Raw genomic sequence first — 14,840 nt, forward strand, 5'->3', positions numbered from 1 at the left:
TGTTTGAAGACAATTATTTCTTGTAATGCAGACAGATCCAGTAGCTTTTGAACAGCTATTGCACATCTAAGTGACTTGTAGGCCTTCTTCCTCTTACATAAACAGCATTTCTGGCAGCTCCTAAAGAAAAGAATTTTGGCAACCTTTCAGGAAGTGCTGCTTGAAGTCATGTATGGAAATCTGTGCAATTTACTCTGATTTCTTGGTTGAGACCGAACTAATTTCAACTGCCCTCCCTGTGCATAGCACAAAAATCTGCTTTGTTAAATACGGATTTTTGCTCACTTTTTAGAGTAATGTATAACCTACCTGAAAATCTACAGAGCTTTTCCAGCCAGTGAAAGAACTCAAGCCACAATCAATAGAACTGCTCATCGCTCATACTGAGCCACAGGCAATGAATTCCACTGTGAAGAAAGTATTTGTTCAACTGTATATTTAAAACTCAGTAAGGTAAGTAAGTGTTCTTTGGTATCTCAGATGGGTGTATTTTCCTGTATTATTCTTCACTTTGATTGAATATTTCAGGTTTATCTTGGGTATAGCTGCATTTTTATAAAAGTTAATTAACTTTAGAGGTGAGAATCATAAGAAAGAATAGGCATCGTCAAGTATCTGTACACTACATCAGCATCTTTGATTTTAATATGCTAGTGCACAAAATGCTAGCCAATGTCTTTTGCTATTTTTTTTGCTATTTGACTTTATCCAGTAAACAACCATTTTTGCTGAAACCCAGAATATTTGTATGAAGGAAAAATGAGGGTTCAAAGAATTTCTATTAACTTTTGACATTGGTGGCATGTCTTAGGACGAGAGGGCACAGCCTCAGAATGGAAGGGCATCCATTTAGAAAAGAGATAAGAAGGAATTTCTTTAGCCAGAAGGTGGTGAATCTGTGGAAATCTTTGCCACGGATGGCTGTGGAGGCCAAGTCATTGGGCATATTGAAATCAGAGGTTGATAGGTTCTTGATTAGTAAGGGTGTCAAAGGTTATGGGAAGAAGGCAGGAGAATGGTGTTGAGAGAGCCATGATGGAATTGCAAAGCAATCTCCATGGCCTGAATGGCCTCTTTACACTCCTATGTCTTATGGTCTTTGCAAAACAATGACTTAAATTGATTCATCTTGTATGATCCTCCAAGAGGACCACAACCTTGTTGTAGGGGTTGGAGGCTTGTGTTTCTCAATGACCCAGAGAATTACATTGGCTGGATTCAGGGGCTTGTGCTTTTGCACTTGTTGGTGTCACCCAGACCAAACAGGTCAAAGGATAGAGGTCAGAATGAGAGTGGTCCACTGGTCCTCCAGGTTTGAGGGTTCGTCTCAGGGATAACAACCCTGACAAGTAAAAAAAAAGAGTGCTATGGAAACAGCACCGGAGAATCTTTCTATATCTGTGTATGACGGTATGAACAGTCAGAGATGGAAGACCTTCATTGTTGCCCTAAGTGCTAGTGGCGTAATGGACAGGAAAAAGAAATTGCATTATAATATAGCAAAGTATCATATGCGCTGGAATTCTGGAATGTAAAAAGAAAAAGCTGTAAATATTCAGCAGGTCAAGCAGCATCTATGGAGAAGGAAAATAGAGTTGAAATTTCAATTTAGTGAAATTTCATCAGAATTCCATCAGCTGGATGTATTGACTGCTTCTCCTTCCACAGATATTTGCTAACTTACTAAATACTTCCAATACTTTAAGCTTTTATTTCAGATCTCCCGTGTCTGTGGTGGTGTTCCACAAAGTTGTCACTCAACCTGCAATTGGTTTCTCCTGTGTGGATGAAATTACATTCTGAACTTTGATTGAAAGAAGTAGAAATTCTTAGGTTCGGTTGCAAAGAGTGTTTAGGGAAGCTGTAGAGGGAGTTGAAAGGCAGGTATTTCATCTCCTGTGGTCCTGAAGGAAGGCATCGAGGAAACATTTTTACTGGGGGTCGGTGAATCAGAAAGCGCCTAAAGGGAACAATCCATTTGGAATGCTGCCAACAGGGTCGAAGTATATGTATCTATTTGATATTTCCAATTGATCATAGTCAAAAGTAATCGTCACAATACATTCAAATACCGTAATGCAAGACTGAGCAAGAAACATTGAGGAATTGCTATGGTGTTAGAAGAATTTATTTCAAGAAGATACTTTACATTTAGGTCATATTTGCCCACAGGTTGTGGTAGAAGTATCTGTGGTATCCCTTTAGATACGATTGGAAGAGATCTTCTTGGTGTCTTTTGCAATACCTAATCTTGAAATTGCATCTGAAAAGATTAACTGATTCCTGCCACATTGCCCTTTGTGGGAGTTTGCTGTAGATAAGTCCAAAGGAAATGCATTATCAAAGCACACATATGTCACATATGTGTCTACCTTGAGATACATTTTGTTGCAGGCATTCACAGTAGAATAAAGAAATATGATACAATCAATGAAAAAACTGTACAGAGACGAAGAATGGCAAGCAAACAAAGTGCTGACGAAAACAAATTGTGCAAATGCAAAAAATACAAATCATAATAATAAGCAAGTAAGTAAACAACACTGAGAATATGAGTTGTAGAGTTTTTGAAAGTGAGTCGATGGGTTGTGTTTGGTGATCATTTCAACGTTGAGATGAGTGAGGTTATCAACACTGGTTCAGGAGCTCAATGGTTGAAGAATAATAAATGTTCCTGAACCTAGTGGTGTGGTACTGAAGGCTCCTGTACCTCTGTCTGATGGCAACAGCGAGAAGAGAAGTTCACCATATGCTTCCTACATTACAGCAATATTTATAATGTAAGGGTACTTCATTAGCTTTGAAATTTCTTGAAGCTGTGAAAGATGATATGGAAATGCAACCTTTCATTTTGTATTTTAGAACTGGTGGAGTGTCCATAATGCTACTTTTTTAACCAATAAGCTGAAGCTGGACAGGCTATATTATCAAGATCTCAGCCTAGTAAAATGACTAGAGTCAATTTATTCAGAAAACAGATGCTATACAGTATAAAAAGTGAACATGACCAAAAACCACAGCAGCCTCTTCCCTAAGAAGCCATTTAACATGTTTCTGGAGAAATGTAGTGAGAGAATGAGGTTTATTTGTTTTAGGTAAAGACAGATAAGGCTTCCACACCATTTAAGCACAATGCATAGCCTTGATTTCAGCTGCTTGAAGTCTGGTGCAGCTTTTGTGCTGTTTGAGGTCTTCATAGAAAAACAAAACATCCCTTCTCTTGCTTTTCAGCACAGATGCAAAGCCACAAAAATGGAAACTGGCTCTACTATTTTCAGATCAATTGGATTTTCAAACTTAAGTGCCTCACTCGTCGCTTACTTATAGCAAACGCAAACGCATAAAAGTTCCTTTTTAAAAATAAATTGTCAATCACTTTCACATGTTTTAATCTGCTGTGGTTGCCGAGGTGCTGGAACTGACAACATGATCTTTGTCGCAGCTGCTTTTATTTGCAAACTAGAGTATCAACAAATTTTAAATGGTACATTGAAATCTCACATAGTGCAGGAACAATTGGACTGCCACAATAAAGCAAGTAGCAAAAAATAAATCCCAAACTACGATTTTTAACATAAATTTAATCAAGGGAAACAATGAAGACATTTGGACTTCAAACTTACATTTCAAACAAAAATAGTGCTTTTTAACTTTTACAACATATGAGTGAAGCCACTGACTTGCAACCTATTTTCTTTTAGGAAGTTGCTGTAATGCTGTAGACTCCATGATTTGTTGAATATAACAAACTTTGGTTCAATATTATTGGTCAACTTATCTTTATCTTACCTTGACTGGTGTTTCACAAAATAGTTGGAAGGGATGTTGATAATCTTTTTCATTTGTAGATGCACATAACTCACTAGATGACAAGACCATTATAAATGTGATGGATCTGTATAAGATTATGGTTTCTATGTACAGTATGCAAGAAATAGAGGCAAGCTGATCTCAATAACAGATGGATCGTGAGCCAGGGCATAGTTTTAAGATTCTGGGCAAAAGTTACAGAGGGATTGTCAGGAAAAGCTCCTTCATGTGGAGAGTAACTAAATTCAGATGAGCTTATACAAAGAAGCAAGGGAGTGGGATTGCTCTATAAGGACAAAATGCTTCAGTCTGTGCTCCACCAATTCAATGATTATTTGATTCTACAAAGTTTGTAAGGTCAATACAGCATGATCCATTCTTCAATAAAATATGCTCAATTGCTTCTTATTAAACTTTAGATCCTTGTTGCCAGTCACTGCCCAATGACTCCTAATGGTAACTGTGTGTCTCAGCTTTGAGCAATTAAAACCCATTGCAGTTTAACAGGCATTCCATAGACCTTGTGAGGGCTCACAGTCTCAACATATATATTGAGAGGTGAAGCATTTTCTTTCCGGTCTGGAGTGACTAAGGAGGCACATACAAAAATGACAACACAGATACTAGGCATTCTAACCATCCAGAAAGGCAAAGAAACTGCTTCAAAAAATTAGCTGGCATCATTTCTTGACTTATTCTGTCCATATCTACATGACCTGAATTATTTTTAGCAGTTAGTGACATCTTGACCTGTTCCCTTCATTGTATCTAAACAGTGTGTTGCTCAAATGTCATTTGCATTCACTTCCAAAAGTCAATTGGTGTACTCCTCCGTTATTTATTTAAGAATGTATATTTTTATTCAATAGAATATTTAATTCTCAGATTTATGTAGTTTAATAAAACTTGTTCAAATCAATAGCCATTTTCAAGACGGTGCTAAATTTGATTCATTAATTTCATTAGCAATTTGGAAAAGGGCTCAAACCATCAAGTTAGTTTATTGTTGAAGACCATTTTCAGTACTGTAGTTATTTCCTGCATCATTTTTCTTCAAGTAAGGGTCTGACACAATTGACCTACTTTTTAATGCCTCAAACCAAATTAACATGATTTATAAATACATTTTCTAAAACCTCATTATGATATCATCTGCAAAAATTATAATGTTTGCAGTAAAGGAAAATACATTTTCTTATTATCGTATCCAAATATAAAAGGAAGATTTTTCAAGTTAATGGTCATGGGTAAATTCAGTTTAGTTTATATGATTACTGATGGTCATCTCAAATAGGTGAGTTCTTCCCATTGCAAAAAAAAAGTGAGAGAGAATATTTTCGTTAAAATGCGGAAGAGTCCTGTAGTGTAGAAAGATCTAATTTCTCTCATGCTGTACTATCAGTGCCACTTTGGGGTGGTGGAGAGCATATGTCAGACACATTCCACACTATGAGAAAACGTTTTGGAGCAGCTAGTCGTAGAATAGCCAAGCCAGAATTTTGCAGTTCTTTGTTTCTCATGATAGAGGATACTCTGGAGGAGAAAGCAACTTGTCGGAGAAATGAAACTATGAAATGCTATCAGAAATAATGGAAGAGATATTGATTGTTTGTAACAATGTTCAAAAGAAAGAAATAACTGATGAAATATTGCATTCATCTACTTTAATTCAAGCAAAAGATCTTAAACTTGTAGTTTAAAAAAAAAGTGTTGAAAAAAGTGTAGAAATTTATACTCAGTCACAAGCCATTTATGCACAAAATAGTAGCATGCCCTAACGGGGCACCTCATCCAAATTTCAGCTCCATGGATGCAATGATAGTACAAAATGAGCTTCTGTTCTGCAAAGTTCTTCATGCAAAAACTGATCAGAATTTAATGCTAATTCCTTTAAGTCTCACACCAATTGGGAAATGTTCAATGTTAACTTTCTGGTGTCAGCCATCATTAGAGTGGAATAAATGCTTGTTGGGAGCTGTTAGTAGCTGATTGAGGTTTATATATAGCTTTGTAAAGCAAAAGAGTGTGAATTCCCATGAAAGCAGTGTAAAATAATTCATTACAGCTGCAGGCAGCAGATCAGAGTGGTCACAAGTTATTGGAGAAGAATGTTCTGGCTATTGCCATAAGACCAATAAAGTTATTTCTAACTACTTATGCAGTAAGAGAGCTTGTGTTATATAGTACAGCATAAGGACATTAGGAAGCAGGCTTTTGTGAACCTATAGGAGAGGGCATGAATCTCAATGGTCTAGTTTACCTCACTCTTCTCTTGTGTAGACTGTGTTTGGTTATCATTTACACAATGTGCTTTTACCCTAAAACTGCAGGGGTCAAAGAGTATGCCGTTCACATCTTGGGGGAACAAAAAGGGTCATAAGATGAGTGTCTGCTTCAGATGGCATTAAGCTACAGACAGTGACCTCCAGTTGAAAAATTTAACAGCTAGCTAGGGGCTAGGTTTGCTTTTTGATGCTGGAAGAAGGCAATGCTAGACGGGAAAAATGAGCACAACTACCAAATTCTTCTGCAAAATCTAACCCTTGAATGTCTGGTAATATTTTGTTGAATTTACATTTGACTACTTCCAAGGACAATTGTGCTGATCCCAGATGTACAACGGGCATTTGTATTGCTCTGGTAAAAATTTACAAGTTTTCACTCAGGCCCTCAATGATGGTAGATGATGCAAATGCTGGAATTACTCAGAAGGTCAATCACCCTGTGTGAAAAGTAAAACAATTAATGTTTCAGGACTTTCTTTGGGAAAACTTCAAAAACTGTCATGTTTAAACAAGTTTAAAAGAGAATGGAATAAGGAGAGCTAAGGCAATGTCTGTAATAATTCTGAGACCAAGATACATCTCAACCAGGAGAGAATGCTGAAGGTTTGTTGACGGAGAATAATGACAGGTGAAAATAGGACATAGAGAAAGAAAACAATTTGGTACTGTCAGATACAGTCAAGCATTTGCAGAAAATCTGAAACATAATTCCAGAAAAGCCCAGCAGGTCGGGCAGCAGCTGTGGGGAACAAAAAAAAAATTGTGACAACAGAACTGGCCGGAACCTGAAAGGTAAATAAAATGCAGATGTTGGAACTTGTTTTATTTATTTTCTTTAGATATACAGAGAAGAAAAGGCCCTTCCGGTCCAAGGAGCTGCCCACCTTGCAACCTAAGCATAGCCTAATTACAGGACAGTTTAAAATGATCAGATAACCTGCTAGCCAGTACATCTTTGGACTGTGAGAGGAAGCTGGAGCACTTGGATGAATCCCACACACTCACTTCTTAGAAAATATTGAACTGAACCGTGAACTCCAACATCCTGAGCTGTAATAGCGACGCGCTAACCATCTGGCTGTGTCTGTGGAATGAGAAACAGAGTTCACGCTCCAGATTAAATGTTCCCCCCATCAGGAGAAAGTATTGACTCCAGCTGCCACTGATCCTTACATATTGTATAACACCTATCCTATTGATCAACCCCAGCGTCCTCTCTCTCTTGCATCCAAACTGGTAACTTTTGATACAAATGGGAAAAGTTGTTTACCCAAAATTTCATATTGAGTCCCAAGCACAGAAAATGAGAAGTCCTTCCTCAAGTTTTAGATTCATTAGTGCAGTTTAAGCTGAGAAGGTCAAATTGGTGAGTGGGATGTTGAATTTAACTGACAGCAAAAGGAACCATGAATTAGCTTAATGAACCAGATGTGACAAGGTAGAGCAGGGTTGTGCAGCAGTTAGCACAATCATTTTCTATAGTCATCTGTAAGATTGCGGTCCACTCCTGCCGCTATCTGTTTGGAGTTTTTATGTTCTCCCATGTCAGCGTTTTTATGTTCTCCCATTCTACCCACATTCTAAAGAAGCACGATTAGGATTACTGAGTTGTGGGCGTGCTACATTGACACCAACAATGTGGCAAAACTTGCCCACCGCAATCCTCGCTGATTTGATTTGATGCAAATGAGGCATTTCATTGTTCATTTTGATGTACACATAACAAATAAATCTTATCTTCCTTTTAATCTCCATAATAGACAATAGACAATAGACAGTAGGTGCAGGAGTAGGCCATTCAGCCCTTCTAGCCAGCACCACCATTCACGGTGATCATGGCTGATCATACACAATCAGTACCCCGTTCCTGCCCTCTCCCCATATCCCTTGACCCCGCTATCTATAAGAGCTCTATTTAACTCTCTCTTGAATGCATCCAGAGACTTGGCCTCCACTGCCTTCTGGGGCAGAGCATTCCACATATCCACCACTCTCTGGGTGAAAAAGTTTTCTGCATCTCTGTTCTAAGTAGCCTACCCCTTATTCTTAAACTGTGGCCTCTAGTTCTGGACTCACCCATCAGCGGGAACATGCTTCCTGCCTCCAGCGTGTCCGATCCCTTAATAATCTTATATGTTTCAATCAGATCCCCTCTCATCCTTCTAAATTCCAGTGTATACAAGCCCAGTCGCTCCAATCTTTTAACATATGACAGTCCCGCCATTCCGGGAATTAACCTTGTGAACCTATGCTGCACTCCCTCAATAGCAAGAATGTCCTTCCTCAAATTTGGAGACCAAAACTGCACGCAATACTCCAGGTGGGGTCTCACCGGGGCCCTGTACAGCTGCAGAAGGACCTCTTTACTCCTATACTCAATTCCTCTTGTTATAAAGGCCAGCATGCCATTAGCTTTCTTCACTGCCTGCTGTACCTGCATGCTTGCTTTCATTGACTGATGTACAAGAACACCTAGATCTCGTTGTAAATCTCTGAACAGAACAGAGATGATCAACTTTGTTAGGCAAAAAAAGATCAGATAAAGAGATCTTGTAAAGGAAAATGAACTGATGATGTTCTACCATTTCACAACTAATGTCATCGGTCTACAGATAAAGCAGCAGAGATAATACATTGCTAGTTTGATCTAATAGATAATGTCCAGTTTGGAATTTCCTCCCCACCTTCTCAATCTCTCTCTTCTTCTTTAAAATGCCCCTTCTTTCCTATTTCCTTGACCAAGCTTCAGATTTTCTTACCTAATATCTTCAAAGGTGACAAAATACCTAATTCCGTTCCTGAGAAGCCAGCGCTGTGGAGCGTTACGCCAACCCCTATTCTGCTGTGCAGCCTTTCAGCTTACGTTTCTTAAGTCTTCTTTAGAATACCATGTCCAGCTTTATTTTGTCATTTGGAGGATTTATTAATAATTTACAAGAGGATGACTTGATGACCAGTGGGCATGAGCATAATATAACACAAGATGAAATCACATGAGCTGCAAAAATGTTTCTCTTATTTCATGTCCGCTACTGTACTGATTACAGATTTGCTGCTAGCAATTAATAGGGAATTGGATGAGATCCTAAAGTTAGCAAAAATTAAAGTGTTCAAAACACTACTTGTTTCAAAATATGTGAGAATGACACCACTGCATAGCACTTATGATCATGTGTATATCATCTGTGTAACTTGCCCTGCCTGAGAAGAATCTAAGTTAGTGCTCTTTATACTTCCCTGTACGTTATTCTGTAATTTACTTCACTATATCTAGAAACCCTTAAGTACTCTAACTTGGCATAGTTCGTGAGAACCTAGTGGGAAATAATTCAAGCTATCCAAAGTAGCAAATACGAGGACAGACAGTAATAATCATGGTGGCAAGGTATGAACAGTCATGACTAATTTTAGTAACATGAACATTCAGACATGAAGCAGCAGGACTCAGATAGAAGGATGGGCAATGTATGTGGATCATTGAGCAAAAACTTCATAAATTCTTAAAACTGTAATGCTGCAAACTGTCGTATTTTCACATCTGCTGATGATACAAAATGAGGCAGGATTTTGAGTAGGAAGACGATGTAAAGAAGCTTCAAAGGAACATAGACCAGTTGAATCTAACAAGAAGTTGACAGATGCATTCCAATGTGGTAAAATATGAATTCATACAAATTGACCGACTGTTTGTAGATGTTACAATGGTCTTTGCTACGAAAGGAATTGAACACATAAGTAAGAATATCCTACCACTATTTTGCAGACCCTTGCTGAGACCACACCTGTTGTATTAGGTGCCTTTTTTTTAACCTCAAAACGATATCTTTGCATTTGAAAAAGTGCAGTAAAGATTCATTAGACTGATTCTAGGGCTGATGGTTTTGTCATAGAAAGGAGAACAGAACTGGATTCACTGATGTTTGGGAAAATAATAGAAGATTTCAATAAAACGTAAAATTCTTATACAGGGAGGATATACTCCAAGGGAGGGATTTGAGAACCAAAGGTCATATTCAAGAGTTAACACAAACACAAGAAATCTGCAGATGTTGGAAATCCAAAGCAACACACACAAAATGCTGGAGGAAATCAGCAGGCCAGGGAGCATCTATGGAAAAGAGTAAACGGTTGACGGATTCGGCCAAGACCTTTCATCAGGACTGGAAGGAAGGTGGAGAAGTCAGAGTGAGAAGGTGGGGTGGGGGAGGGAAGTTGAGGAAGAAGTACAAGATGGTAGGTGATAGGTGAAACTGGGAGAGGGGGAGGACATGAAGTAAAGAGTTCGAAAGTTGATTGATGAAGGAGAGGGATTTTGAAGACAATGGAAGAAAGGGAAGGGTGTAGGAGCACCAGAGGAAGGTTATGGACAAGGTGAGAGAGGGTAACAGGAATGGGAAATGGTGAAAAGGGGGAAGGATATTAATTAAAGTGTGAGAAGTCAATGTTCATGCCATCAGGTTGGAAGCTACACAGGCAGAACATAAAGTGTTGCTCCTCCAACCTGACTGTGTGCTCACTGTAGCAGTAGAGGAGCCCATGGACTGACATGTCAGAATGGGAATGGGAAGTGGAATTGAAATGGGTGGCCACCAGGAGATCTAGTGAATGGAGCAAAGATTTAGAGCGAAGCAGTCTTCCAATCTACATTGTGTCTCACTGATATATAGGCCACCCAATTCCAAGGGTTCCAAGTGTTGAGCCATTTATGATTGAAATGGAGGAGTAATTCCTTTATTCAGAGCTTGGTAAATCTTTGGAATTCTCTCCCCAAGCCTATCTTTGAGTTCACTGCATATCTCTGGATATTAATGGAATCAATAGACATGGAGATAGTGCAGGAAAATAGTTTTGAAGTAAAAGATCACCTATGATCTTGAACAATGGCAGAGTAGACCCTTAAGATCAAAGTAACATCCACATTATGCGGTCCTCTGCTGTTAAAATGGCACTGAAACCCAATCTAGCTCTCTTGGAAACTTCTGCTTTTATGGGGATATGAACGTGAACCCCTCACCTATTATACAGTAAAAGGAAGATGGTTTAATGGCAAGCAATACTGAGGTGGAGAGTGAACCCAAAGATATCCCAGATCAAAATATGAGAAACTGAAAGGAAGTAATCTTAAATGGATTGGGTATGCCACTTAGAATCAAGTGATATTTCCTTTCATAGTAACAAAGGTATCGTAGTTTCATTTCTTTGGAGATTGCAGAGAGCTGCAAAGGTCACTCAATACCAGAAGTGATTGTATGGTTGTGTCAATGAGTCTGTGTCATCACTATGTTCAGTACATTTCTGAACTGACCTTTGCAGCAAGGGTTCATATGTTGCTTAACAGACAGCCAACGCTGAAGGGAAAATACTAAATATATATAATCTGTGGCCACATGTACACTTTTGGTTAATTCAAATATCTAATCAGCCAATCAGGTGGTAGCAACTCAATGCATAAAAGCATGCAGACATGGTCAAGAGGTTCAGTTGTTGTTCAGACCAAACATCAGAATGAAGAATAATGTGATTTAAATGACTTTGACCATGGAATGGTTGTTGGTGCCAGACAGGTGGATTGACTATCTGAGAAACTGCTAGACTCCTGGGATTTTGCCACACAACCGTCTCCAGAGTTTTCAGATAATCCAGCAAGAAAGAGAAGAAAAAGCACCCAGTGAGTGGCAGTTCTGCAGGTGAAAATCGCTTGTTAATGAGAGAGGTCAGAGGAGAATAGTCAGACTGACTCAAGCTGACAGGAATCCAAATAAACAAGTAGTACAATAGTGAAGAAAAGCATCTTTGAACACACAACACTTCAAATCTTGATGAGTTACAACAGCAGAATACCATAAACATGCTGAGCACTCTGTACCCACTTTATTCGGTATCTTTTCAACCTAATAAAGAGGCTACCGAGTGTATATTCTAACATTTAATCCTAAAAGTTAAGAGGAAAGATGCATGGACATGCTTCCAAAACCAGTAAAGAATTTTGGCTGGTTTCTGGCCAGTATCAAATCTACAATGGACAAATGGCAATTGCAAAGCTGTCTATTCTGACAGCAAGCTTGAATTGTCTAAGTTGGTTTGGCATGAATGGTGAGCCCGGCAGTGAAATCTATTATTCATGTAATGATATCATCCACTGCTAATATGCTAATTCAGTGGCAACATCATCACAGTAGCACCAAACAAGTTGCAGGTGGACTTCAGAGGCTGAAGCGGCATTTGAAGGGAGAAAGGAATTGTTGACTGAGCGACTCATTTCTGAAATGGGGCTTTGATCTAAAATGTCAATAAATCCCTTCCTCCCAACGATGCTGCTCGACCTGCTGAATTCCCCCAGCGGTTTGCTTGTTGCCCTCAATTTCATCATCTGCAGGCTTTCATGTCTCCGACAGCCAAGCAGCTCTTCAACCTGAGAGAGTACTGAAAACAAAACGCCACATAGAGTGGTGCAGCAATGCGGCCCAGCTCAGGTTGCAGGATCAACACCTCATACTCCATCTCATGGTTATACTGTTGCCTCTTACAATGGCCAGAAAGTGAAGCCCTATTATTGTAGCTGACTGCAAAACAGACCAAATCCCTTCTGCAAAAATTAAGACAATGAACTAAGTAACACACACAAAATGCTGGAGGAACTCCGCAGGCCAGGTGGTATCTATGAAAAAGAGTACAGGCAACATTTCAGGCCAAGAACTAAAGATGGGTTCAATGATCGGATAGAGTATAAGAATTGTATAACAACATCTACAGTACATGAACTTCCAGAACAATGGTTCCCAAAATGTGTAATATCGTCCCCGTCCCAGGGGCAGTGGAAGTTTTTAAGGGCTCAACAAAGAGAGAGGGATGTTGGGCTGCACTCAGTAGCAAGAGGGCAGCTGAGGGAATGTAGTCTTCATTTAAGAAATGCCATTTTTTTTATCTTCAGTACCTCATAATTGATTACAAAGATCATTTAATCTCCTCATCTCTTGCAAACCCACCCAAACTTTGCTCAGAGCACATTGTAGTTGTTGAAAAGCGATGTGACACTTCTGCATTTGGCATATCATGAGAAATCTGGACTGAAAAAGTTATGTTATTTCAGGACGTGACCTGCACATTATAGCCATTCACTATTGAATTGACGCATCCACCAACCTCAAAGAGCTGCCCACAACACACTGCATCGATGGAAATCTGGAAAGATGCACAAACTACCGAGGAAGCGTGGGAAGAAAGCTGGCCTGCTGGTCAGATTGAAGCGGAGGAGCTTTAGGATCCCTCTGCCTACCATTCTACTACCTAATGTGCAAGCCATAGAGAACAAGGTGGTTGATCTTAAAGGGAGACTCACTTACTGCAGGGAGATGCAGAACTGCTGTGTATTCTGTTTCACAGAGACCTGGCTCTCCCCTGCCACCCCCGACTGTGCAATCCGAGCAGAGGGATTTTCGATCCATCGGATGGACCGCAAGGCGTCCTCAGGCAAGACGAAGGGAGGTGGGGTCTGCCTCTTGATCAACACTGCGTGGTGCTCGGACACAGTGGCACTGACAAGCTCCTGCAGTCCGGATCTGGAACACCTGCCAATGAAGTGTTGTCCTTATTATCTGCCACAGGAATTCACCTCAGTAATACTGACAGCGGTCTACATTCCCCCCCAGGCGGACGTGGAGTGTGCTGGGAATACACTGTATGCCAACATCAGTGAACTTGAGACCAGGTATCCGGAGGCTTTGCTCATTACAGCCGGGGACTTTAACCAGGCCAATCTCAGAAAACTGCTGCCAAAGTTATACCAACATGTCTCCTGCTCCACTAGAGGTCCAAATATACTTGACCACTGCTACACAGCAGTCAAGGATGCCTCCCATTCCATCCAACGACCTCATTTCAGAAAATTGGACCATCAGGCCGTACTCCTCATCCCGGCTTACAAACAGAAACTGAAGCGGGAGATCACGGTGTCAAAAGTGGTGTCGCGTTGGACAGAGGAAACGGATGAGGTCCTCCGTGACTGCTTTGAATCGGTGGACTGGTTAGTATTCAAGGACTCGGCAGCTAACCTCGATGAGTATGCTTCAGCTGTCACGGACTTTATCTGGAAATGAACAGGGGACTGTGTGTCTCGCAAGACAATCCGGGTATTCCCTAACCGGAAGCCTTGGATGAATTATGAGGTCCAGTCCCTTTTGAAGGCTAGAGCTGCGGCTTATAGGTCTGGGGATACCAGTTGCTACGTGGAATCCAGGCATGAACTCTGGAAAGCCATTAAGGGCGCCAAGAGGCAATATCGAGCCAAGTTGGAAGCCCAGGGTAACCAGAGGGATGCCAGTCGACTATGGCAGGGTCTAAATGAGATCACTGGGCGCAAAGGAAAGGCTGGGAATATCAATAACTGTAGCGCTTCTCTTCCTGATGAACTGAACGTATTCTACGCAAGATTGGAACAGAAGAGGAGAGTCCCGCCCCCTCTGGATGAACCGGACCTGGTGGCATCGAGATTCATTGTCACCGAGGAAGATGTTAGAAGAGCCTTCCTGAAGATAAATCCAAGGAAGGCGATGGGCCCAGATGGCATCCCGGGACGGGTTCTCCGGGCCTGTGCAAGCGAGCTAGCTGGAGTGCTTGCTGACATCTTCAACTACTCCCTGCTTCAGTCAAAGAACCCCTCATGTTTTAAGAAGGCAACAATAATCCTGGTGCCGAAGAAAAGCAAGGTGGCATGCCTGAATGACTACCGACCTGTGGCTCTAACAT

At 40.4% G+C, this 14,840-nt stretch overlaps 1 protein-coding gene across 2 annotated transcripts in view; it reads left to right on the forward strand.

The window, feature by feature from the left end:
* The first annotated feature begins 202 nt into the window (after positions 1 to 202).
* The window catches only part of angpt2b (angiopoietin 2b), a 228,559-nt gene continuing 213,921 nt past the window's right edge, over positions 203 to 14,840 (forward strand). The window contains exon 1 of one of the 2 annotated variants that reach the window (XM_059954378.1): positions 203 to 453. The gene's annotated coding sequence lies outside the window, so the exon portion shown is untranslated. The remainder of the gene's footprint in view (positions 454 to 14,840) is intronic. The other variant, XM_059954377.1, reaches the window with a different exon arrangement.

The sequence above is a fragment of the Hypanus sabinus genome, chromosome 30, assembly GCF_030144855.1.
Source record: "Hypanus sabinus isolate sHypSab1 chromosome 30, sHypSab1.hap1, whole genome shotgun sequence".
NCBI lineage: Eukaryota > Metazoa > Chordata > Chondrichthyes > Myliobatiformes > Dasyatidae > Hypanus > Hypanus sabinus.